This window comes from Giraffa tippelskirchi, chromosome 5 (assembly GCF_054371585.1).
Source record: "Giraffa tippelskirchi isolate mGirTip1 chromosome 5, T2T-mGirTip1v1.2.pri, whole genome shotgun sequence".
NCBI lineage: Eukaryota > Metazoa > Chordata > Mammalia > Artiodactyla > Giraffidae > Giraffa > Giraffa tippelskirchi.
Window position 1 is genome coordinate 23,332,446 of NC_137279.1, and position 27,123 is coordinate 23,359,568.

The 27,123-nt window shown below is 44.7% G+C and overlaps 1 protein-coding gene across 2 annotated transcripts in view; it reads right to left on the bottom strand.

Annotated features, from left to right (window-relative positions):
* The window catches only part of LOC145507478 (uncharacterized), a 301,802-nt gene that overhangs the window by 147,680 nt on the left and 126,999 nt on the right, over positions 1-27,123 (bottom strand). The window contains exon 4 of one of the 2 annotated variants that reach the window (XR_014054893.1): positions 11,811-12,765. The exons of the other annotated variant lie outside the window; for it this stretch is intronic. The gene's annotated coding sequence lies outside the window, so the exon portion shown is untranslated. Of the gene's footprint in view, positions 1-11,810; positions 12,766-27,123 lie in introns of those variants that run through there. 2 annotated transcript variants of the gene reach the window in all.

Genomic DNA, 27,123 nt, shown 5'->3' on the forward strand with positions numbered 1-27,123 from the left:
CTCTCTGCGGCTCCACGTACTGTAGCCCACCAGGCTCCTCTGTCCATGGGATTCCCCAGGCAAGAACACTGGAGTGGGTTGCCATTTCCTACTCCAGGGATCTTCCTGACCCAGGGATTGAACCCACGTCTCTTGTGTCTCCTGCCTTGGCAAGTGGATTCTTTACCACTGAGCCACCTGGGAAGCCTGGCTCTCAATAAGTACTGTAAAAGAATTTGTAGCCATGCTCTGTTTTTTTTGTGTATGTTTATAAGCATTTTATTCAGTTCATTATAGTGGACAAGTTCTCAGCTAAATGCTCAGATATATATGAAGTATTCCTGGGTTAACACAGCAGCCAGTGGGTTACACAGGACTGAGCGTGGAGGTCAAGGAGAGGGCACTGAGGTTTCAGAGTCAGACCTGGCCAGAGACCTGAGTCCAGGATGGGCCAGCATCTTGACACTGACAGCTGCTCCCTTCTCCCAGCTGGGCACACTACAGGCATGTCTTCAACTTCACACCATTTCACTGATGTCAGGGGGACAGATATTAAAGAAACAGAACCCAGGTCCTGATGCACTTTAACTGCTGTTGCTTTGTAAGTCACAAACTAGCCTGTGAACAAGACTTTTAGAATATTCTGGTAACGCTGAGCCACAGGGTGGTAAGACTTCTTTCTCCCTCAGTGCCTCCTTGACTGTTTTCTTTCCTACCTGAATCCCTGTCTGTAAGCCACACACCCTGATGGCCAAAGTCTCATGCATACTACAAAAGTCCCTCAAATGACAGCAGCTATTCCCAAAGTTGTTGTCAGGATTTCACTGGTGGCTTAGATGGTAAAGAGTCTGCCTGCAATCCAGGAGACCTGGGTTCGATCTCAGGGCTGGAAGATCCCCTGGAGAAGGGAAAGACTACCCACTCCAGTATTCTTGCCTGGGAAATTCCACAGACAGAGGAACCTTGGGTGTTACAGTCCATGGGATTGCAAAGAGTTGGACACAACTGAGCGACTAACAAACATTCCCAAAGCAACATCTTATGCAGACAGTCTATGACATCAAAGAAAGAAAGTGTCTCTGGTTAGCTATCCTCTGTGAAGGGAGTTATCCACCCTGATCAATGTCTAATTGAGCATAATTAAGAAGGCAGATTTAGGAAGTGGACTATGGATCAAAATAAAAAACAAACTCCAAAGAGCTATCGTCTATGGGGACTCAGCCATGTTTTAAAACTGCCACGATTCCCATGGTGCAGATGAAGAAACCAAGACTCGGAGAGTGAGGCTTACTTGTTCAATATCACATAGCTAAAACATCATGGAGCCAGTATTTCAAGTGCTCTGTCTGTCTGCAAAGCACATGTTCTTTCCACAAAACCAGATGCCCATGGTGGGGAAGAGAGAACGTCTCAGTGCTGTCCTGTTGTGCTTGGCATAGTTGGACACATTATGAATGAATGAATGCTGCATGACCAGCTGCTTCTGAGCATTTTCTGACCTCTGTTTGCAACCCCAAGGAATGGTTTTACCACCAAGAGTTCAGTCCCTGTAGCAAGAGGTATGGAAGACACTCAGGGTTGTGGGGAGAGATTTCAGGTAGAACTCTGTCTACTAAAACCCTTTAAACAGAAAAAAATGTTCTTGTACTCCCTTACCCAGCCCCAACAGACAGATTGCTAGACTCATTTAGAAGATGCAGGAACTGTGCAATGGTCTGGTGGCTTCAATCGTTAACAGGCCTCAGCTCACCTTCCGCTCCTTGTAAGGATAAGAGGAGCCTGAGAGCAGAGAGTCAGGGTCCATCTCTGAGAATCTGACTCTGCCCACTCCTCCCTGACCTTTTCGTAAAGGTGAAATGCGGCTATAATGAAAGCACTTTTACCCTTGATCAAAAACTGCAAATCAAAGACCTGAGCTCACATCCTGGCCCTGCCATGTATTGGCTGTGTGTCCCAGGAGAGCTCGCCTCCCTTCTCAGGACCCTACCTTTGTTGGCTGGTACTTAATGGTCTATGACTTGATTTCTGCCCCTCAGACCTAACTTCTTAAAGTGCAGGGATGGGCTATAAATTTCTCCCTTTTCAGCCCTCAGGCTGGTCCATCGTCAAGTCTGACTCAACTTAATTTCCAAGCTATTCCACTGATCACCTGGGTAAAGAGTTACTCGGAATTTCTGTCCTATTTTTGCCCCTTTACTCTAAGTCTGAAATTACCTTTCTCATTTTTTTCTCTCCATTCCTTCCAAAATATCCGCTTTCATCCATACCACCGTCATCTGAGTTGTTACATTTGCCTCAGCTATTATTTATTGTTTGTTCTTCTGCTTCAACGCTTGTGCAAGCCAGGTGGTCTTTATTTGGGTTTTGTTTGTCTTTTTGTTAATTTTAGTAATACATGCATAATGTATCATTTATCATTTAAACTGTTACCTTGTGTACAATTCAGTAATATGAAGGACATTCACATTGTCATGTAACCATTACCAGCATCAGTCCCCAGAAATTTTTCCTCAAATTGAAACTCTCTACCCATTGAACAATGGCTCCCCATCCTCCCCTCCCCGCCAGCCTCTGGGAACCACCATTCTACTTTCTGTCTTTGAATCTGAGCTCTCTGGGACCACAGGTATCTCTCTCCAGGCCCCTCACGCAAATGAAACCATACGGTGTCTGTCATTTGTGTCTGGCTTATTTCCCGTGGCAGTGTCTTCAAGGTTTATGTATCCTGTTACATGTTGGAATTCCTTTCCTTTTAACGCTGAATAATATTCCACTGCATAGATAGGCCATACTTTGTTTATTTATTCATTAGTAGATGGACATGTGGGTTGTTTTCCTCCTTTCGGCTATTGAGAATAATGTTGCTATAAAGGTTGGTGGAGAGGATCATCTTTTTCAAAACACAAATCAGCTCCTGTCACTCTCCACTCCATTCAAGTTCTCTAAAGCTTTATGCTAAGAATAAAATCCAAACTTCTTTTGTTTGTCCACTATTTCCTATAGGTTCACCCTCTGTTCTCTCTTCTCCGAGCTCACCAGGCTCCAGTCCTAACAGTCTTCTTCTTTGTTTAAAAACATTTTGGCCACGCCATACGCCATGTGGGATCTTCCCCACCAGGGATCGAACCTGTGCCCTCTGCATTAGAGGCATGGAGTCTTAACCACTGGACTGCCAGGGAAGTCCTGTACCAGCCTTCTGTTCGGTTCATTTCTGAAACTCACCAAGCCTGTCCTCATGAGGCCCTTTGCACACGCTCTTCCCCCTGCCTGGAATGCTTCCCCCCGAGACTCAAGAGAGGCCAGTTCCTTCTCTTCATTCAGGCCTTCCTCTTCCTCAGGTATGTGAGTTGCAGTAGCCCAAGTGCCCATCCAGTCACCAGGGCCTGCTCCTAGCTTGTTTGCTCCCAAACGGTTGCACCCTGACATTACATAACATCCCTGTTGGTGTTGCCTTCTCCCCACTCTAGACTGCAGAGCAGGCTGCCTCGCTCTCTGCTGAACCCCAGAGCCCAGACAGGGCCTGGCACACAGAGAGTACTCCGTGTTTGTGGAATGAATATATCCAAAAGTCAGATCTGACGGTGCTGCGTGGAAGTATAGTGGGACAGAGGCATCACAGGACTCTGAAAGGTGTTGACAGAAGGAGGACTCGGGGCACACAATGCTGGTTCCTGTTACATCCCGCCTCTTCTGCGAACTCTTCCTTCAGCGGCTACTTTGGCCACCTCCAAGTGGGAACCCTGGTCAGACGAGCATATGGCATGGCAGGGCACACTTGGCACAATAAACCCCAGGCATGTGTCCACTCCCAGCTATGTCAGGCTCTGTGCTCCCTGGAAGTGCGGAGCTGACAGGGGAAACCTGGTTGGGTCCGGCCGGTGCCATTCTTCATAGGTGTGCCCCTAAGTCACCGTGCCACGTAATATATACAAGGAGAGACCCATTAGACTGTGTCTCCTCAACGTTAGAATGCTAAGTCATTTTTCAGGCTTGGCTTGCTTTCTCTTCCATCACTAAGAGCTATAGTCCTGCCAAGCCGGGAACAGATAGCTCTACCTGTTGCCAAGATAGGTGGCTCTGTCAAAGGTGCAGAGGCTGCCGGCCACCATCCTGTGCTCAGTGGGTCCCACATGGCTGCTCTTAGGAGCTATCAGAGGCTCCCATCCTTGGGGAGTGGGGGCTACAGCCGGATGGTCTATCCTAGCACCACAGGGATAACGTCTGCCCCTGGAGAGACGACGTAACCAAGACCTGCTGGAAGGATGCTGTGTGGGAACTCAGACGCAGGCTGGAAGCTTGGAGGCCTGGCTCCCAGATCCACCTATTTTACTAACCAGGTGGCATTGACAAGTCTTTGAACTAACCCCTTTGGGCCCCAGTTCCACAAAGTGCAAAAGCAAATAATTGAGCCAGATGGTCTACAAGGCCGTGTAAAGCCTGGACATTGTAAGCCAGGTGCAGCAAGAAGCTGCAGAGAGATGTGCCAACATCTCTCTGGGACATCTCTCGATGGGAGGGGGCGACCAAATACTGCTTGTATCCCCTTCACATTCTGCCTTGCCCCAGCTCGTAGTCCACTTCAAGACTCTAAGCCAAGGGTGAATTTATCTTTGAGGAAAAGAAGAGCAGGAAAAGAAATTATTCCCCTACTCCTAAAAATGATCAGCTAAAAATCAACAGAATGCCAGTTGATGAAAACAGCTTTCCCATTATTATGAGGATGCAACTGGCTGTGCTTTCAGATCTCCATGCTGCAGACGGTTTCTTGGGATCCCTTGGATTTCCATGGGTCCCTTTGAAGGAGAGCCCATGGCCCTGACTACTCTGTCCCACGCAATCTGCCTGGTCAGGGTCCACATTTCCGTGAAGGGTAGGCTTCATTCATTCATTTATTCATTCATCAAACAGAAGTGTCTTGAGCACTTACTTTGTGCCAGGCACTCTAGATATAGAGATGCAGGATAAGGTCCTTGTTCTCTAGGAGCTCCCCATTCAGAGAGGCAAGTAAACAGCATGTACAGGCCACAGTAGTCATATGTGATAAGTGCTATGGAGAAGAGAGGCACAAGCTGCTATAGGAGCCCAGAGTAGAGAACTTAACCCAGAGTTGGGAGGAGTACTCTGCTATCAGGGAGGTCTCCCTGGAGGAGGTGACACCTGAGCTTATCTTGGAAGATTCTACCTAGATGTCTCTATTTTTGTCTTGCTAAAGGTTAAAAGCAGCTCAAAGTTGCAAGGGACTATGAAGAGACAGTGGTAACAGGGGGCTTGGGAAGAGGAGTTGAGGGTCTGATGGAGGGACAGAGAGAGGGATGATGAAGCCTCACTTGGTCATAAATCTTTGATGACAGCAAATGACAAGGTTGGGAGATAGGTTTTCTCCCAGGTAAGGTGGAGGGTTCCATCAGTGGAGTGTTGAGATTATTTCAGGAGTTGCAGTAGATGGACAAGAGAGTAAGAGAGTAGGCCTTGCAAGTAGAGAGGTCTACGTGACAGGTCGGGGGTTTAAGCCAGATGGAGAGAAGGAAGGGGCACCAGGAGGGAGCAGGCCCAGGAGAAAATGGGGGCGTAGGGGACCAGTGAGTGAGCATGGGAGGGCAAACCAGCGTTGCAGAAGCAAAGCACAAGTATGCTGAAGGTAGGCAATGAGACTGCAGGTGAAGCCGACCTGTGTCAGGCAGAAACATGAAGATTCTCTGGGCTATAAAGGAAGGAAGTCTTGAGGAGGCAGGCTCCCAAATTTCTGATGAAAAGTGACAGAGTTTCCATGGACCCCAGAACTCAAAGGCCTCTTTTGTATGTGTGCAGATGAGAGAGCATCCCTCCGAATTCAGCCCAGGTCAGTGGAGACCCAGTCTCCTCTGAGACGTTAGTAAATCCTCAGCATTTGCTTATAGCTCCATCTTTTTTGTCTGTTCTTCACCTTAATCTTCACTAACGCCCTGTCAGGACAGATGGCATCCACGAGTATCTGATCTCCAGGGCCATTCATTTAACAACTGGTCCAGCACAAAATGTAAATGTCTCCTAACTGGTCTGCACAACCACTCAATATTTTCAAGAATCTAGCATTTGCAGAGGAGCAAGGAAGGGGGAAAGGGGGAGCAGTGATGGCCCTTAAGACACCCTGCAGGGCCAGCCCACTCTCGAGGTATTAGGAATGTGCAAGTGCCCTGGACATTGCAGTGGGCACGTGTGTGTCCAGGTGTGTGTGCATGCATGCCTTTGCGTGTACATGCCTGCATGTGTGTGTGTGTGTTTCTGTATGTGTGCCCAGTTGCCTGTGCATGTGTGTGCATGGGTGTGACTGAAAATGTTCCTGTGTGTGATAAGGTAGTAGCAGGGCTCCCTGGGGAACTGGTGGTTCTACCAGCCAGTTCTGTGGCAGTCTAGAGGTGCCATCCAGTCAGGCTACGTGGGAGGCAGCAGCTGCCACAGTGTTTTCTACTTCAAGTGGTCTCTACTCTTTCAGATAAAAACCCATCCAGGGTTCACCTTGGCCTCAGAGGTGGACAAGGTAGTACAGTGAGCTGCTGACACCAGAATGGGAAGCCAGCAAGACCCCCAAATCCCCTTAGAGCAGGATGTGGGAGATAAAGGTAGAGCCTCCATGCCAGGACTCAGGAGCCCACCTGGGGTGGGGAAGCCAGATGTGGTTCACTGGAGCTCCTATGTGGCTCCAAACCACCCCTCTTCATACCTTGGGGAAGGCGATGCAGGCATCTGCTGTCTTTTCCCAATGGGAAGTAATGAGCAGCTGATAGTATCAGCAATAATAATAATAGGTGGCATTAATTGAGCCCTTCCTATGCTTTACTACCAGCCAGTGTGTTGAAGGTTTTCATGGATTAGCTTGTTAACTCCTCATAACAACCTTAAGAGAGAGGTACATAATTGGTCCCTCATTACGTGTGTTGAAATAAAATTTGGTGATGTTAACTAAGAAATTTTCCCTTGTTGAGCACACATACCTCCCTCCCCATGTGAAGTCAAAGCCTTAATTGCCTCAGAAGCTATGCCTTGCCCACAAATATTGGGGATGAATACAAAAATCAAAAACAAAAAGCAACCAATGAACAGCAGCAACAACAACAGAAAAAAAAAAAAAACCCGAGAGAAAACACAGAAACTGATCGTGTCTCCAAATAAGCATCGTAAGAGTCACATCAGAGACCACATCAAGACCCACGGGTTTTGATGGACAAAATAACTGGGGCTTTTTGATTTAATGTTTCATAGAGAAGATATTTGCTGCATTCCAGAACTTTGACTTTGATTATGAAGAGTCAGAGTAGGAGGGACTGGATACTAAAAGTGTCCGCCAACAACAGGGACAGGGAAGAAGGCAGATGATGAATGGTTTAAGAATTACACCTTCTCCAGACCCAGTCACAAAAAAAAAGGAGCAAGAATAAAAATAAAAGGAGGTAGAGATATGGAAGGGGGAGGAGGAGGTAGAAGAGGACAACCTACAGAGAAGCAGGGGGACCAGAAAGGAGAGGGGCCAGGCTCACTGTTGGTACGAGTCTCCTAGAGAAGCCAGGACTCTCCCCTCCCCACCCTCTCAGCACCTCTCTGGACCCCCTCCATGCCACCATTACCTCCAGAAGAGGCAAGAAACTTGGGCCAAGTGTTTCCTGGGTTTACACTGCAGGGAGCAGCAGAGGGAGGCTTTGAGTCTCACAGCACACAAACACACCACAAATGCCGGGGGCACCCACGCACCTTGAGGACCTGGGTGGGGGGTAGTCCTGCAGGATGTCTTAGGGGCTGTCATTTCTCTCCTTCCCCCAGCTCACTGTGACGGCCAGGTCTCTTGTTCTGGGCACCAAGACCCAGCAAGTGTTTTTTCTTTATTTACTTTTTTATTGGATAAATAATTCAAAATAATGTAACCTGAATAATCATTTCATGGCAAAAAAGAAAATACAGATGAGCAAAAGGAAAATTAGTTAAAATCCTGCCATCCAGAGATGGCCACTATTAATAACTGGTGTGTATGCGCATGTCTATCTATAGATCTATACAAATTAGGTATATTTTTATAGCAAAATAGTTTCCAGTTGGTGAAGGGATAGGCTACCCACTCCAGTATTCTTGGGCTTCCCTCGTGGTTCAGCTGTTAAAGAATCCGTCTGTAATGTGGGAGACCTGGGTTCAATCCCTGGGTTGGAAAGATCCCCTGGAGAAGGGAACAGCTACCCACTCCAGTATTCTGGCCTGGAGAATTCCATGAACTATATAGTCCATGGGGTCACAAAGAGTCAGACACAACTGAGCAACTTTCACTTTCTTTTCACTTTACAATCAGATTGAGAAAGACTACAGTCATAAGTTACATTATGTCACAAATAATTACAAGGCTGACCTTAATTCAGGAATTTCTATATAGTCCCAGAAAAATAAAATAAAGGAAAAGTCATAGCTACCTTGTGGCTGGAAGAATGTGCCTTGGGGTAAAGAAGGGATGCAGCCCCGCTTCTGACCCAAGGATGTGGTATAGACCAGGCCAGACTGTGAGCTCTGGTCCTGATGCTGCATGGAGGGTGCCAATGTCAGGCCCAGGAGGGCCGAGATGTCATTCTCTCCCTGCTGCTTTTATAGCAAGACTTTGTTCATTTCCAAGCATTGCAGTGCCTTCTTGCAAAATACCATGAGTTAGAAACCCTCCTTTCAGGATTAGAGGGCTCTGCGTTGGGTAGCAGGAGGGGCAAGTTGATCCCTAAGACAGTGAGAGCCACAAGTCTTTAGACCCTCACAAGCTTGAGATCAACATCCCACCACAGTCTTAGAGACCCATGTGAAAAGATTTAGAAAGCCAGACACACAGGAACCATGTGTTCTCCATAATGGTTCAGATGAAATTATATTGTCCAGAACATTTTAAAAGCAGGCAGCTTATTTCAAACAGGGGCACACAGAGGCTACTGATACACACTGTGAAAACTCAATAAAGGAGAACATCTAATGAAAACAGATAAAATGTAGCACTGCAATCACAGGTCATGCATGAATTATTAACCTTGGGGAGGTTTCAATCAGTTCTGAGAACTATGGATTGTGTCTCTGGTATACAATTTGGAAGATATTGGTTCTCCACTTCATAAGAGAGAGCTTGAAGCAGGAAATGTAGCTATTTCTTCTTTAAATATATACTGTAATTACTGGTCCACAGTGACTAAATGTTATTATCCATCTGTTGGTTGTTCAGAGACCTATAATGAGTAAACCTCAGCAGGTTCATGCCACCTTCTATAGCACAGAGGCTGGGGCATATCTGCCCCAGTAAAGTATTGAGAATCTGTTATTGAAAGTATTTACAGAGACCAAGAAATGAAAACAGCCTTGAATAGGTTTAAAACATCTGCTCAAAATCTTTTGATGAGTTCTCATTGCAATCAGAAGAGAATGTAGACTCTTTTGTTGGGTTTATCAAGCCTCCCATGGTCTGGTTGAACTGGCTCCCCAACTCTGGGTCATGTCCATCACTTCCTGACTAACCACATCAGGTATCTTCTGCTTCAAGAATCTTTGAAGGTGCCAATTTCTTTTCCAACTCAGGACCTTTGCACATGCTTTCCCTCCCCCTGAGTCATTTGTCTCCACCCCCAGACTCTCTGCCTGACTTTCTCTCATACTACAAGTTCCAGTTTAAATATCACCTCCTCGGGATTGCTGGGTCATAGGACAAATCTATGTTTAAATGTCTAAGAAACTGAAAATCTGTTCTTCAAGTTGGTTGTACAATCTTCCCTTCCAACCAGCAATGTATCAGAGTTCTGGTGGTCTACGTATCATTGTGATCACTGGTTACTGTTGGTTTTTAAATTTTCAGCCTTTGCAATAGGCTCTCTTGTAATATCATTTGTATTTTACTAATGATATTGAACATCTTTTTATATGATTATAAGCTATTTATATATCTTCTTTTTTTAACTTTTTATTTTATACTGTCACATAGTTGATTAACAATGTTGTGTTGGTTTCAGGTCTACAACAAAGTGATTCAGTTATACATTTATATCTATTCTTTTTCAAATTCTTTTCCCAGTTAGGTTGTTACATAATATTGAGCAGAGTTCCCTGTGCTATTAAGTAGGGGTGACGTGTCTGTTAGAATCTTTTGTCAATTAAAAAAATTAGGTTTTTTCCTAAAAAACAAAAAAGAGAAATATATCACCTCTTCAGCGAGGTGTTCCCTAAATGTCTTTTCTCAAGTAGTTTCTGCTTGCCCAACAATATTCATCTCAGCACCCTGTTGATGTCCTCCAGGTCACTGCTCATAATTTAGAATCATTTAGTTGTGGGTTTACACGCCAGGCCTCTGTCTCTCCCAGGGGACAGTGTGGCAGATATTGTGTCTGTATTATTTACCACTGTAATCCCAGCAACAAGGATACTATCTTCCATGCACTTGATGACTGAATGAATGGATGGGTGGGTTAACCATGCTATTTGTTGCTGTCCGTTATTTTTCGGACGTAATGTATGAAAGGGTATATTCGAGTCAGGACCTATGACACAGTCAGAGGGATGAGGGGCCAGGAAGCTCTGCCCACAGATCAACAGGGGAGGCACCTGGGGGGACCAGCTGCACTTCCTGTGCCCCCACTGCACCCGTCTATGTGGGCCTCTCTTTTGGCATGCACCCAAATTCTCCTCTGCCCTTCCTTAGCTCCTCTAAGCCCCTATTAAGTTCACTTCCTCCTTTAAAAACGTCCTAGGTTCCTTGGCCGGAATATCAAGAGATTCCTTAAAAACCTTCTTCGTGTTACAGGGCTCCCTCTCCCTCTAACAACCACGGCCTCTCAATTCACCATTTAACTGTGTTCGTCTCTACCAGGCACCTTGACTTTGTATGCTGGTTGTGATTCTCCTATCAGATTGTGAGTATTTCTAATAGATTCTCTGATTCTGGTGCCTCTCTGTCCTGATTTAGTGGACACAGACCCCACCCCCACCCCTGCCAAGTTCATGGCCAGACGAATCCCAGTTGCTCTCTCATGGGCTTGTGGTTTCATGACTCCCTCTGCCTCACGCTGCAATTCAGTTCTCTACTATCCAATGCAGATACTTTGAAGAGGTCCTTCCCTCAAAACATCAAACCCCAAACAGAGCATTTGTCGGGACCGTAAAATCTCCCAAAGGTTTTGGAAGCCACAAAGAAGGAAATCATATTTCAGTTCCTGGAGCAATCAACCTCAGAACCCACCTTTTTGCCTTCCTTTCTGCTCGAGTCCTTCCCAACTACTCCATCCAGACTCTGTCATCCTTCCTTAGGGTCCTCCCTTCTTTTAGTTCCTGTCTCTCCTTCCCCGCCCCCCTCCCACACTTCATTGGAGCCAAAACAATTCTCCTTGACTCTGGCAGAGAAATGTAATGATTGTGCATGGAATCTGAATGTGTATGTATTAGGGGTGTCTCAGCCTCCACTCCAGGCTCAACGAGGCAAAGACTTTTTAAAATATCTTCCCTCAGCTTATGATTTTGCCTCAACATCCTCCATTGTCTCTTTCAAAGTGCTGAGCACTTAGTCGGTGATAGTAAACAATTGCTGAGCATTGACTGGAGGCCCTGGTTGACCTGGGAATCCTGGGGGTAAGGTATAAATATCATGGACCCTTGACACTGATAGAACATTCTAGGCTAGCATTCATGACTTCGATCCCCCTAGTGTGTAGAATAAGAGTTCCCTTCTCCAAAACTATAAGGGAAATATCACCCAGAGACAGAAAACCCATAGTTCAAATTAGAATAAGATGGCAATAATGTGATACACAAATATCCAGTTGTAAATGTGGAAGGGACTTAATCAGGCAAAAGGGCAGAGCTTTTCTATGGCAGAATAATGTTAAGGCATTTTATTACCGTGGCAATTGGCAAAAATTCAAATGACTTTATGAGGCTTTTTCTAAATTACCTTTATTAATGCACGTAATATTTTTGAATGATTATGCTACAGAGTAAATGCTGCATTGAGATACAAGTTGCCGGCAGGAACGTGTTGTAAATATACATGGGTGAATATGTTACCATCTTTACAACTCATTTCCCACTTCCTTCAGCCTTCTGAAACCAAACGATCACTGAGTACTTGGAAAGGTATGGACATTTTACAAAACATACAGCGTAAATTTGTTGATCCTGGAATTAAACCAATTGTCAGAGTGTGAGAATGTATTGGGAAGTTGTTTTTTTTTTTAGGACTTCTTTTTCCAAGATCCCCTGCCTCTTTCTGATATGTTGACATTTACCTTTAAAAGCTTCTTTGGGCTGATTTGAATAAATTTGGTTTGGGGCAGTTGACAGGACTTTTCATATTTATTGTACTTTAACGCTTGGAAACAGAAGAGCTAATGGCTGAGATAGGCCTGGAGGCAGGTGGGTGAAAGCTTTTGCGTCTTCCCTCAGCTCCCTCTATATGTGTCTCTCTTGATAGACGATACGGCGAGTTATGGTCCTGGGATTTCAAATGCAATCTCTCTTCACTTCTGGAGTCATCTCTGAGACCACCCTCTCACTCTGAATGTGCTAATGATCCAGCCAATATAGTTTCAGAGTTTGGGATTCAAAATCAATGTTTCAACCCAGCTCTCTCCCATCTGACAGCCTCTCATCAGGCGTGACCCCTGAGCTAGTCTATCTTCATTCACCTTCATCTTCTTTCTGCTTCAGTCTCCTGTCACTTCTGTGGTTCTCAGTCCAGCTGATGAGAGTCCTCCTGTCCTCGTTTATGAGGCTAGTTTACGTGTCCTGCTGCTTGCTAGTCACAGTGAATTCTGTGAACTGGTTGGAGAAGGTGCAGGGGGAAACAAGAGAAAAATAAGATGCAAAAAAAGGTAGGTCAGTGAGGCAAGCTAAAAGTTACCACACAGCTTTTCCTCATAGAATCCTCCAGAGCTCCCACCCTGGAGAGCAAAAACATGCTACCTCTCTGTCGCCTCAAGTCGCAGTGTCCCTGAGAACCCACCGCCAGCCAACAGATATCAGGCTGTGCCCCTCTGTTCCCACTGTAGTTAGTTCTGGACTGGGAAGGTTTCCAAATGCAAAGCATGTCACATTTAGACATAACTTTTTTATTCTGTTCTTTTAGTCATTCATACTCCCTTTCCTCACTTATTTAACCCCCACCTTGTTTTTTCAATTCTTTTTAAAAGAGCTTCTTCATATTCGTCTTTGGCAGGATGATAGTGTGTTGGGAGTATTTGGACCAAGTCACTAAGAAGTAGCTGGTTGGAAATCATCAGCTAGGATGGGAGACCAGGTCCTCCCTCAGCCAGGGTTAGGGCTGGTGGATGAGATGTAGTGATTTCCATGTGTGTGTGTGTGCGTGTGTGTGTGTGTGTGTGCGCGCTCAGTCATGTCTGACTCTTTGCAACCCCATGGACTGTAGTCTGCCAGGCTCCTCTGTCCATGGAGTTTTCCAAGCAAGAATACTGGAGTAGGTTCTCACTTCCTCCTCCAGGGCATCTTTCTGACCCAGGGATCAAATCTGCATCTCTTGCATCTCCTGAATCAGCAGGTGGATTCTTTACCACTGCGTCACCTGGGAAGCCCTCTAGTGTAGCTCAAAGGGCTACCTCAAGTCTCCTTTCTCCCACCATAGCTCCTCTACCAGCCTCCCACAGACTTGCCTTTCCATAATCTTTTGAAAGTCAGTGCATTTCTACAGCTGGCAGAATGTTGCTCATGTCTCTTACAAGGAAGAACAATGATCTAAGATGGGTTTATCTAATACATTGTAATTGATAATATCTGTTTAACTTGGTTTAAGTTTGTATTGTAACATAAATATAATATATCAGTTCAGTTCAGTCACTCAGTCGTGTCCGACTCTTTGCGACCCCATGAATTGCAGCACGCCAGGCCTCTCTGTCCGTCGCCAACTCCCGGAGTCTACCCAAACCCATGTCCATCGAGTCGGTGATGCCATCCAACCATCTCATCCTCTGTCGTCCCCTTCTCCTCCTGCCCCCAATCCTACCCAGCATTAGGGTCTTTTCCAATGAGTCAACCCTTCGCATGAGGTGCCCAAAGTATTGGAGTTTCAGCTTCAACATCAGACCTTCCAATGAATACCCAGTATTGATCTCTTTTAGGATGGATTGATTGGATCTCCTTGCAGTCCAAGGGACTCTCAAGAGTCTTCTCCAACACCACAGTTCAAAAGCATCAATTCTGCGGCGTTCAGCTTTCTTCACCATCCAACTCTCACATTCATACATGACCACTGGAAAAACCATAGCCTTGACTAGACGTACTTTTGTTGGCAAAGTAATGTCTCTGCTTTTAAATATGCTATCTAGGTTGGCCATAACCTTCCTTCCAAGGAGTAAGCATCTTTTAATTTCCTGGCTGCAATCACCATCAGCAGTGATTTTGGAGCCTGAAAAAATAAAGTCTGATACTGTTTCCACTGTTTCTCCATCTATTTCCCAAGAAGTGATGGGACCAGATGCCATGATCTTAGTTTTCTGAACGTTGAGCTTTAAGCCAACTTTTTCACTCTCCTCTTTCACATCAAGAGGCTCTTTAGTTCCTCTTCACTTTCTGCCATAAGGGTGGTGTCGTCTGCATATCTGAGGTTATTGATATTTCTCCCGACAATCTTGATTCCAGCTTGTGTTTCTTCCAGCCCAGTGTTTCTCAAGATGTACTCTGCATATAAGTTGAATAAGCAAGGTGACAATATACAGCCTTGATGTACTCCTTTTCCTATTTGGAACCAGTCTGTTGTTCCATGTCCAGTTCTAACTCTTGCTTCCTGACCTGCATACAGGTTTCTCAAGAGACAGGTCAGATGGTCTGGTATTCCATCTCTTTCAGAATTTTCCACAGTTTATTGTGATCCACATAGTCAAAGGCTTTGGCATAGTCAATAAAGCAGAAATAGATGTTTTTCTGGAACTCTCTTGTTTTTTCAATGATCCAGCAGATATTGGCAATTTGATCTCTGGTTCCTCTGCCTTTTCTAAAACCAGCTTGAACATCTGGAAGTTCACGGTTCACATATGGCTGAAGCCTGGCTTGGAGAATTTTGAGCATTACTTTACTAGCGTGTGAGATGAGTGCAATTGTGCAGTAGTTTGAGCATTCTTTGGCATTGCCTTTCTTTGGGATTGGAACGAAAACTGACCTTTTCCAGTCCTGTGGCCACTGCTGAGTTTTCCAAATTTGCTGGCATATCGAGTGCAGCACTTTCACAGCATCATCTTTCAGAATTTGAAATAGCTCAACTGGAATTCCATCACCTCCACTAGCTTTGTTCGTAGTGATGCTTCGTAAGGCCCACTTGACTTCACATTGCAGGATGTCTGGCTCTAGGTGAGTGATCACATCATCGTGATTATCTGGGTCGTTAAGATCTTTTTTGTACAGTTCTTCTGTGTATTCTTGCCACCTCTTCTTAATATCTTCTGCTTCTGTTAGGTCCATACCATTTCTGTCCTTTATCGAGCCTATCTTTGCATGAAATGTTCCTTTGGTATCTCTAATTTTCTTGAAGAGATCTCTAGTCTTTCCCAATCTGTTGTTTTCCTCTATTTCTTTGCACTGATCACTGAGGAAGGCTTTCTTATCGCTCCTTGCTATTCTTTGGAACTCTGCATTCAGATGGGAATATCTTTCCTTCTCTCCTTTGCTTTTCGCTTCTCTTCTCTTCCCAGCTATCTGTAAGGCCTCCTCAGACAGCCATTTTGCTTTTTTGCATTTCTTTTCCATGGGGATTGTCTTGATCCCTGTCTCCTGTAATGCATATGTGTATATATATGTATATATAGTAGATGCATATGCACACTGATTGTTTTATCACAGGGCATGTTGTTTCTCCCATAGCAGTCTGTCTTCCCATCTTGCTATTCCAGCCAGAGTTCAGAGCAAACAACACAAATCTAGAGTGATGTTTCATTTCCCTAGCAAGGAGAAAATGCCAAGCCACTGGATGAGGTTAATTAATCCACCATGTGGTAATACCAACCATGTGCCAGGCAGCATGTTCATTGCTGGGGATCCAGAAGTGAATAAGACACATGCCCTTCCCTTCATTCTCAGCTGATGACCTGGCTTCTCACTTTGAGAAACGGAAGCAATCAGAAGAGAAATTCTATCCACTCCTACTTTCCCATTTACCAACCCCCTTGGCTTTTACTCTGCCTTCCCTTCAGTGACCAGGCTCTTATTTAAGCCACCTCTCTCCATTTGAGTAGCAACTCAGACGGTAAAGCGTCTGCCTACAATGCGGAGACCCGGGTTCAATCCCTGGGTCGGGAAGACCTCCTGGAGAAGGAAATGGCAATCCACCCCAGTATCCTTGCCTGGAAAATCCCATGGATGAAGGAGCCTGGTAGGCTACAATCCATGGAGTCGCAAAGAGTCAGACATGACTGAGAGGCTTCACTTTCACTTTGACTCTCCATTTGAATACTGGATCCCAACCTCTCTTGACCACTTAAGGACACCTACTCACTGAACATCCTCTCTATTTTGCATCACCTATTTTCCTCTGCTCTGAAGTCACTTATGACTTCCACATTGTCAAATCCAATGGTCAATTCTCAGTTCTCATCTTAGTGGACTAATTCACTGCTTCTAAAACAATTGAACCCTCTCTTCTCCTTGAAATACTGTCTTCTGTTGGTATTGATGAATCCACTCTCCCTTGATTGTCTTCATGCCTCAGAGGTGCTCCATTCTCATTCATCTCTGTTGGTTCCTCATCCTAAGTTAAACCTCTAAATGTCGATGCATCATCAGCTTTCATCCTTGAAATCCTTCTGTCCTCCTCCTACACTCACTCCATCCATTTCCATGAATATTCACCAATAACTTTCAAAAATATATCTCTAGCCCGACATCTTCCTTGAAGCAAAGATACTTATGTCCAGCTTTCTCCTCAATATGACCTCTTGGAGTTCTAATAGTTACAACAAACTTTATTCATCCCCATTTGAAACCTCTGTGCTCAAAACTTGGTCCTCCCTGGTCTTTCTCATCTTGTTAATTGCACTGCCTTCCTTCTATTTGCTTAGACCAAATATCTTGGTGTTATCATTCATTCTTTATTTCTCTCACCTACCATAGTCAATCCATCAGCAAACCCCATTGTTTCCCCCTTCATAATGTCACATAAGTCACATCATGTCACACCTCTGCTCATAAACCTCCAATGGTTCCCCATCCTACTCAGAAAAAAAACTGCAGTCCTAATTAAGGCTTCCAAGGCCCTACATAATGGACATTGCTTTCAGCACCTCTGACTTTATCTCATGTCACTCTCTCTCTCACTTGCCTTCATACTATTCTTGGAAAATCTCAAATATAATTCAACCTCAGGGCCTTTGCACTTGCTGGTCTCTCTGACTGCAATGCTTCCCCTCTAGATATCTGCATGGCTTGTTCTCCCACTTCCTCCAAGTTTCGGCTTAAATATTTCTCATCAGAGGTGTCCTTAGACCCCCTAACACCAATTTGCTATGCATGTTTACTCTGTTTGAGCTTTCTTTATAGCATTCATCTACTTGCTATATTCTATTTATCTGTCTATTGTCTCTCTTCCACCACTGAAATGTAAGTTCCTTGGGAGCTATTTTGTTCATTGCAACATCCCTATTACTTAAAATATACTAGATGCTCAATAAATACATATTAGTGAACAGAATTAAAATCTTGGTCCTTGACCTTGCTTCCTAGGTGGCACTAGTGGTAAAGAACCCACCTGCCAAAGCAAGAGACATAAGAGACATGAGTTCAATCTCTGGGTTGGGAAGAACCCCTGGGGAATGAAATGGCAACTCACTCCAGTATTCTTGACTGGAGAATACCATGGACAGAGGAACCTGGCAACCTACAGTCCATAGGGTCACACAGGTTGGACATGACTGAAGTGACTTAGCAGACATACACACACCTTGCCCTTAAGGAGCTCATAGTCGAGCAGAACAGACAGAGATATAAAAATTCACTCACAGGCAATGTAGAAAGACAATGACAGAAAACTCTGGAAGCAAAAAAAGAGATACAATTACTATTCCAAATTGGGAAAGATTATAGAAAACTTCTTGGAAGAGGTGATAATCAGAGTCTTAAAATTAAGGAGGAGTCAGCTAGGTGAGATGCATTGGTGGAGAGAGAGAACAAGGAATAGGGAGAACTGTCAAGAGCTTTTAAGCAGAGGGTCAGTTGGAGCAAATCCAGAGAATTCAGAAAATGTGCTGCAAGCCAGTCTGATGTCTGACTCTTTGCAACCCCATGGACTATAGCCTACCAGGGTTCTTTGTCCATTGGATCCCCAGGAAAGAATACTAGAGTGGGTAGCTATTTCCCTCTCCAGGGTGCATGCCAGTACATGGTGGGAACCAGAATAGTAGAAACACATTCCTAAGCATAAACCAAGAAGCCAGGATTGGTAAGAGATGAGGCTGGAGACTTAAAGAGAGTCATATCATGAAGCACTTCAAAGCCAAGTGAGCTTGGGACATAGATGACAGGGAGATATTTCAAGGTTATATGCAAAGGTATGATGGTACTATTCACTCAGGAACTCAACAATATTCTTTGGAATTAATATAGGCAATGTGCCAACTGTTGGGCAAATGGCTCTGCAGCCACAGTTACAGTCCAGCAGGGAGGTCAGTGGGCAGCTATAGTGCAGGGAGGAATGGAATACAATCCAAGTTGGATCACCTCCCAGGCAGGATGGAGGATGAGTGGGAGGGCGACACACAGGAAGCAGTGAAAGATCAGCTGGAGGACTCATATTCCAATTTAGGCATGAGATGATAAATTATTGAGCCCAGGGAAGGAACAGTGTTCCCAGAGATGGCCAACAGCCATATGTCGTGATCATAAAAGGTAGTGCTTATCTAGAGTCTTCACTCCTCTTCCAGTGCTTCATCTCACACCTGCTCTCTGGAAATGGATGTGTGTTACCCTCACAGGCTGCCAGAACCTTCCTGGGAAACCAGCATGTAGACAAATCTTGAAAATTCAATCTGGTTGCATCCTGGGAGTTTCACATGCTGATTCTCTGGGACCACACACTGAGACACTTTGCAAGAAAATTTAACAGAAAACAGATGGCAAATGTCATGGGGCCTCGCACAACCGAGAAGGCAAGGGAGTAAACCAAGAAACAAAGCAATAGGACCAGAGTTCCTAGAGCAGACAAAGAAGTGGTCACCTCCCCTCTGCCCCTTGACTGGGAGGAATGGGAGGGGTACTGGCCTCCTGCAGGAGCAACCCCGGTCTCTGTGACCCAATGGATGGGCTGGTGCTTATACTGATGGGTGAATTGTCCCACATCTCTTCCTTCTGTTCCTTCACTCTGAATATTCTTTGAGCTCATTACAACAGCTCAGAATGAACACTCTAAATTTAGATCCAAACTATTTCATGTTTCCAAGGGAACTGTAAATTACTTTGTGAATGTATATACAACACAGCCAGCAAAATCTGCTTGATGAAGCCCTCTCTTACATTCAGGGTCTTATGGCGCCTCATAAATTGTTGCCCTGTCCGGGATCTTGGACAGCTGACAGCCTCAGACAGATTGCCTTTGCTTCTCCATGAGACGTTTTTCTAGGACACTCTGCTGTGGGTACAAGGGACTCAAACCTTCAGCTGCTGAAGCTCCACACTCCACACTCCTCAAAGTTCTACACTGTGCCTATGAAGGGTTTGTTGGATGGAGAACTAAGCCAGGGATGCTCTGTTCCCTGTGATGAGTCATCTAATGTGAGAATGACCAGACTGCTCCTCAAAGCCTCCTATCTTACCAGATAGTGAAGACAGAGGGTCAATGACCTAGGAGGGGATAATGGAGTATGGGAAACAGTTTCTGGTGAGGTTAGTGGATCATTTAGGATTGATTTCAGCTGTAGGACAGAGACTGGAAATAACAATGGCTTAAACAACTTAAAAATGTATTTCTCTCTCACATGTAAAAAGTCCAGAGACAGTCAGTCCAAGGCTGGTATAGTAGATGCACAGTGCCATCATGAACCCAGACTCCTTCTATCTTTTCTCTACTCTTCTTATTGTGTAGATTCTATCCTCAAGTTCATTGCATGGTCCAAGATGACTTTAGGAGCTCCAGCCATTATGTCCATGCTACAGTCAATGGAAGGGAGAATGTGGAAGGGAAAGAAGGCTGCAACTCTCAGTGGGTCAGCTTCATGTGGGCAACTTTCCCAGAATCCCCCACATAACACTGCTTACATCTCACTACCCTACCTGGTTACCTGGCCACTCTAGCAGGAAAGACTGGGAAATGTAGGCTTTTGGTTGGATGCATATGGCCCCATATAATTGTACGTTTTTCACTAAAAGAGGGTAATGAAAATTGGGTGGAGTCCAGCAGTCTCGGTGGCAGGTTGTAATCATATGAGGAAGGGAAGACCCTATCTCTTCGTATAATACCATGAAAACTAAAATCCCATCAGATAGTCAGCAGAGAGAACAAATCCTAGAAGAATGGAAGGAATGAGAGAACAAGAAGGAAAAAATGATCAAGGAGAGAAGGAAAAGAAAAGAAGAAGAAAGAAAGAAAAAAGAAAGAAGGAAAGAAGGAGAGAGAAAAACAGGGAGGGAGAGAAGAAGAAAAAAGAAATCTGAAAATAAGAAAAAGGGAGAAAGAGAGAGGGTTAAAGAAAGGAAAGAAGGCAAAATATAACCCAGTTGTTTCACAGAGCCTTCATTTTCCACTTTTGAGAATGACTTTTACTACCAGGGAAGTTTTGGCTTCCTATTTCACAACCCTACGGTCTTCTTCTATGCCCTCCTAGGAACAGGGCTCTCCACTTCTGCTTATAACTACAGATGTTACAGCCCCTTCTCCTGCAATACCTAGAAAATGGGGCCAGACAGGTTCCTCTATTTCTGGGCTGCCCTTGACTGTGAAGTGAAAGTGTTAGTTACTCAGTCATGTCTGACTCTGCAATCCTATGGACTGTAGCCCACCAGGCTCCTCTGTCCATGGGATTCTCCAGGCAAAAAATACGGGAGTGGGTAGCCATTTCCTCCTCCAGGGGATCTTCCAGACCCCAGGATGGAATCTTTGTGCACTGGCAGGCAGGTTCTTTACTACTAGCGCCACCTGGGAAGCCCCAGTTACTTGATAATACCTGTTAGATAAATATATGAGAACATGTCTATTTTCTCAGCTCCATGTAGCTGAGACACACACTTTAAATTTTTTTCCAAAGAACTAGTTAATATGAAAAACTTCCTTGGAAAGGGTTCAGGTTCCAATTTTTTCTCCCAACTGATTCACTCCTCCTTACACGTCCATTTGGTACAGCCCCCAAGTGAAAAGGCAGTTTTGAGGATGTCCGAGGCTGAATGTCACGCAGATGATTATGCAAAAATGCAGGCTGCTCCCCAGTCTCTGTGGGGAGCTGTGAAAGATTCCATTCTCGGAATAGGTACTCATATGAGGAAAGGCGGATGATGAAGTCAAATATTTCCCCCAGTTCATTCCTATACCTGCAAAACAAGGATGCCCACATTGGGCCCAAGAGAGACTCCAAAATACTTGGAGTAGCACTAAAGCAAAACTTTCCCTGTCTTCGTCGAAAAAAAATTTTTTTTTACTCCAAAGTGTGAAAGAACTCATTATTGCAGTAAAAATTTTCCTTTAAATAATGAGATTTCATTGGGTCCTCTTCTCTGTTGCTGTTGTTGCTGTTTTAGTCACTAAGTTGTGTCCGACCCTTTGGTTCCTCTGTCCATGGTATTTCATAGTAGATAAACAACTCTCATATAAGAGGCTTCCTTGGTGACTCAGATGGTAGAGTTTGCCTCCAGTGAGGGAGACTCAGGCTCAACCCTGGGTTGGGAAGATCCCCTGGAGGAAGGCATGGCAACCCATTCCAGTATTCTTGCCTGGAGAATCCCCATGGACAGAGGAGCCTGGGGGACTACAGTCCGCGGGGTCGCAGAGTCAGATATGACTGAGTGACTAACACTTTCACTTTCATGACTACCATGACTTTGGTTGTTCGTTAACTTCCTCAGCCTCTGTTCAGAGCCAACTTTAAACAAAGTTGGCTGAAAAGTTCGTGTCTCAGTAGAATTAGTTGTTTGACCCACACATCAAGGGTTTTAGCAATGCTTGTGTTGCTGAAGTGTTGAAGCATTGCTACTTTCCTCATCACCAAATGATGACTGACCCAGGGCTAGAAAGCAGGTTTTATCTCATATGCAGGTTCTATCCTTCTTATAGAGTTGCGTTAAGGGCTGAGTTGAGAAGGATGGCAGGAGAGGTCTTCATGATCATTAGCAGTGTCTCCATGAGGGGAGATGGCAGAAGTAATGACATACGTGGCACTGATTTGCTGAGCCTGTGTGCCAGGCTCTTGGATGACCAACCTGTGCCTTCATGAAGATGAAACTACAATGGAGAGGACGCCATTCCTCTAGTGACAACATCTCTCTCAACCAGCAATATCATACAACAGTCTCTTCCCACATTCTACAACATAGCTACATCCTACCAAGTTTCTCCAGTTCCAACCTGTGCTCTAAGACCTTGAGAAGCATTTTACAAAGAGTATCCCTGTATATTAATCCCAGAAGATGCTATTAAAAGAAGGGCTTTTGATCTGACATTTGGGAAATGCTGCATGCTAAATATAGCTAACATTTTCATTGACGAGTTACTGAGCATTCATCATGTCACAAATTTTGCTCTAAGAGTTTTGCATGTATCAGTTAAGTTAATCCTCACAGTGATCTTCTCATGATGCCCATTCTACAGATGAGGAAACTGAGGCAAGAGAAGTCACACAACTGGAGGAGCCAAATTTCCATCCAGCAATCCAAATCTAGAATACATTTTTTTAACCATTACATCATGCTGCCTCCAATTTCTATATCTATCTTTATAATGTGTATCTTTATACATGTACTGTAAATCTATATCTATCTTCATGACTCACAAATCACATTAGCATGTTAAAGGCTCTTAAAATTTCTTCTGTAAAGAAATCTATTTAACTCTGTTTAATTAAGTGTTTTCTAAAGTAATCTGACACAAGAAGCCCCCAACAGACACATCCCCCCCCCTTTGCTTAGCCTCCCTGAGCCTTGGTTTGTTCATATATCAAATGCAGCTGATAGTAATGATTTCAGTTTCCAGGGTGGCTGTGAAAATTAAATCAGATGGTGTAGTTGTGAGCGTTTGTCTTAAACACTGATGTCAACGTCAGCTGGAAATGCTGTCATCATCAACAATAATTAACTTCGTTGGATCTGAAGCCCAGTCTTTCAGCTTATACCAGATCTCTCAGCCAGGTCTCCACCCCAGTCATGTCCGGAGTAGGAGATGCTGGTCAATAGCAGACTTACAGGGAGAAGAAAGCCCCCAGTACAGAAAGAGTTCAAAGAAAGGCCACTAGGAACAAAGCAGGGACAATCCCTAAGCAAATCACCCTATGGCTCTGAGGAAAACAGCCCCCCACCAAAATCACTTCAGTGTTGAGACCTTGGTTTACAGTTGATACACAGTAACTGTTCAATGACAGTTTGGTGAATTCAGCCAACTTCTACATCTTAAGGTTTACTTAGGAGGTAGAGCAATGTTCCCCTTACCATCCTCCTTGAATGTTCCCCCAAAGCTACAGAAAAGATAGGCTTTCTAACAGCAAATCCAGATACGAACTCCAAGTCCATTTTGCTATAACATATCTCTTGGTGCTGGAGCAGAGGTGCCAAGAAAATGCAGCTTCAGAAAAATAAACGTGTTGCCAGGAACTCACACACCTGTAAAAACACCAGGATAAGCACTTGATTCTTGTGATTCTCCCTAAAGTGTCCTCTAAACTTGGCCGAAAGGGGAGTCACTGGCCCATTTGACTCCTTATTGAGCACTTGTTGAGATGTGCCTAGTCCAATCTGAGACGTGCTGTGAGTGTAAAATACCTACTAGATTTCAAAAGCTTAGTATAAAAAAGGAAAATAGCTCATTCATCATTTTTAATACTGATTACATGTTGAAATCATAATATTTTAGCTATATAAACATATTATTAAAATTAATTTCACCTGTTTATCTTCGCCTTTTTAGTGTGGCTAACTAGAAAATTTTAAATTACATACAATGCTTGCATTAGTGACTCGCCTTATACCATTATTGGACGGTACTGCTCTAAAGCAATAATTTCAAAATTGGGGGTTGTGATGTATTAATAGAGCATGAAACCAGTTTAGTGGGTTACAACCTATTTTTCCTTAATGAAGGAGGATAGAATATATGTCCTATAACAGAGTGGATGGAAACATAGTCAAAATAGTAAGTATTGTTTTGTGAAATTTGGTTTCAGTTCTATACATATATAGGATTTATGTATGATGTATTGAGTTACAAGGTTAGAAATATTTTTCTTTTATTGCCAATAGAGTAAAAAAGTGTTTCAACATCCCTTTTCTGAATTACCCATGATGAGATAGTACTTCCTCGGGTCAGAATGTTCCAGTATAAAAACAAAGGCTATACAATTTGTATCCAACCAGGGAGATTCAGAGATGAGTCAGGTCAGTGCTACAGCTTTTAAGTTCTGCACACGGAAACCTGGCAGCCTCTCTTGATGTTGTTGTAAAGCTAGAGAAGGGCACCTACACTGTTCTTTAACCATCTCTGTGAGTCATGTAAGTATACAGAGCCCTGAGGAGAAAGCAGCTAAGTGCTGCCCGGCGACTCCAAGGGCTCCTGGGGTCCACGCAGATGAAGGCAGGAGGCAAACAGCATCCAAGGGCCCCGAGGAGCAGGAAGCAATGCCCACTCAAAGGTGAATTAGACCTCGTGTTACTAATTTATCCAGCAAGGTCTGCTCTTTCCTTCAGCCCATCCCTGCCTGACCGGGGAGGTTTCCTCTCCAGGCTAGTCAGGGAATCCAAAACACAAAGACATCTTCCCTCCAGGTAATTAAATCAGAAAATGCAACCCCCTGCGCTTTCCAGAGGCTGGGCCTCGGTCAGCTCAGCCGGCTCCCTAGGCCAGCTCAGCCGGCTCCCTAGGCAGCACTCTCTGGGGGTCAAAGGCCAGCATCAGGTTGATTGAAGACACCACAACAGCTCGGTGGTGAGCTGTGGTTGGAACAACCTCACTGGTGGCCAACACTGAGGTCCACCCCAGGGCTGTCCTGACCTCACCCCAGTGATGCAAGGCCATAGAAACCTTGTAAGCTGCAGCTCCTTGCATCATAACAGCTGCTTGACCCCAACTCTGCTCCAAGAGTCAGAGAGGTCCTGTGTTGCCAGGCCCCAGTCCATGCCGGTGCTGATGAAAGGTTTATCTTTGCGAATTCACAGGCAGTGGCTGTGGGCAATGTATAAGGAGAAAGGATGCAAATACATCCAGCTGCCACCATCTGCCCTTTATCCTGATCAGTGGTTGTCACCAAAGGCTATTCTCACAGCCAAATCAGGACCCAGCTTCCAGAATTGACGTCACAGGTTTCAGTAAAGCACCCAAAGCTCTCTCTGAGCACTTCCATCTTGGCCAGTGGCTTCCGTCTTCCACTTGAACTTGGCCACTGGCCCTTCCTAGCTCCCTCCGATGGTGGGAGTGGTGTAGGGTGGCACGTGGGAACCCAAGGACTTCGTGACTTCATCCCCACCCATCATGCCTGCTCTGTGCTCCCAGCACGCCCACCCCTGCTGAAACTTCTCCAGGGCTTCAGGTCCACCTACCGTGAGCTCTACTGTTAAGATTGGGCAGAAATCAGTGTCAGGAGCAGGCAGACCCTGATCTTTCTCAAGACTCTCGAAGAGACCTGCTTCATCCCTCTAATCAGGACAGAAATGCAATGTCCTTCACAACAACCACACATTCAGACACACACATGTTAATTAGGAGAAGTATGCAGAGGAAGCTAGTCACCCCATTAACACTTGCCCAGGCTCCCAGTAGACAGAGAAACGTGCATGTGCCAGGGAGGAGGGAAAAATACAGTAGCTGCTCCCTGGATGAGATCTGCTCAGTCCCCCCACTGCGTGGCCGTGCCTGGCACCTGCCTTACCTCCATGACCCTGCAGCTTGGCAGCTGATCTGGACCCTGGTCAGCCTTAGACCTACCTTCTGGGCCTGCCTGAACTGTCACCAGGGGGTCCATCCCTAAAGATAGCAAGCCCAAGAAACATATTGGCTTAAAGTGCCTATTCAAATAGTATGCAATTTCAATTATATAAATACATGTAGAGAAAAAAATTAGGGAAAAATAAAAGTACTAGTGACTTTTACTGGGTGAAGTTATTAAAAATTCAACTTTATTATCTATTCTGATTAGTTTATAATGAATATGTGATTTTCTTTTAATCAGAAAAAATAAGTTTTTTAATAGAGACTCATTGCTTAGCTTTAGGCCATCAGTATGGGTGTTGTAACTCCCAAGGCTTATGGTGTTTGGGTGGCATATACCGCACTTTAGCCCTGTGACACCTAGAATTTGCAACCTAGTTCTGTTGATGCATCTCCTCTGCTTTAGTTTCTGATTCTAGTGGCTTTGATCCAACTCTGACTTTCAGTTGACCCTGGCTGTGTCCTGGATATACCATATTGTCTACCCAAGTCTTGTCCATCTCAAGACAGCCCCACCTTGGCCTCGGCCCCCAAAGTTGGCCTCCCAGGTCTCATGTCTGGTTGCTGTAACCAGGTGAATAGCTTCTGACCTCTAGTGTCCCTCTGGTTTCTTAAAGTCCAGTTTCAGGGATGAAATTTAGCCCAGGAATAGCCATGGAATCATTCAGGAATCCTTGTAATTCCCAGTCTATTGAGTTCTGTTTTTACATCCTAATTAAGCCCACTCTGGAAAGCAGACCATTCCCTGGAGGTTGTTGAACATCTGCATGAAGTGATGGTCCTTCTCTATACTTGTGGGTCAAGAAGATGTGCCATGCATGCTGCCATGGGATTTATCACTCACTGCCATGTGAACATCCTCAGTTCCACTCAATCCAACAACTAATTGAGCACTTGGCGAGGACTCACCATCCAGCTCGTGCCCCTTCTAAATGCTGGAGCTGAGGGACAACTGAGGAGGGAACACAATTCCATGCTGTATGTCAATGATGAACTTCTGATCCATGCAGAAATGGAGACCATGTGCTTTTTTATTTGTTGTGTGTTATTGATGCTAACAGCTTCCCAGT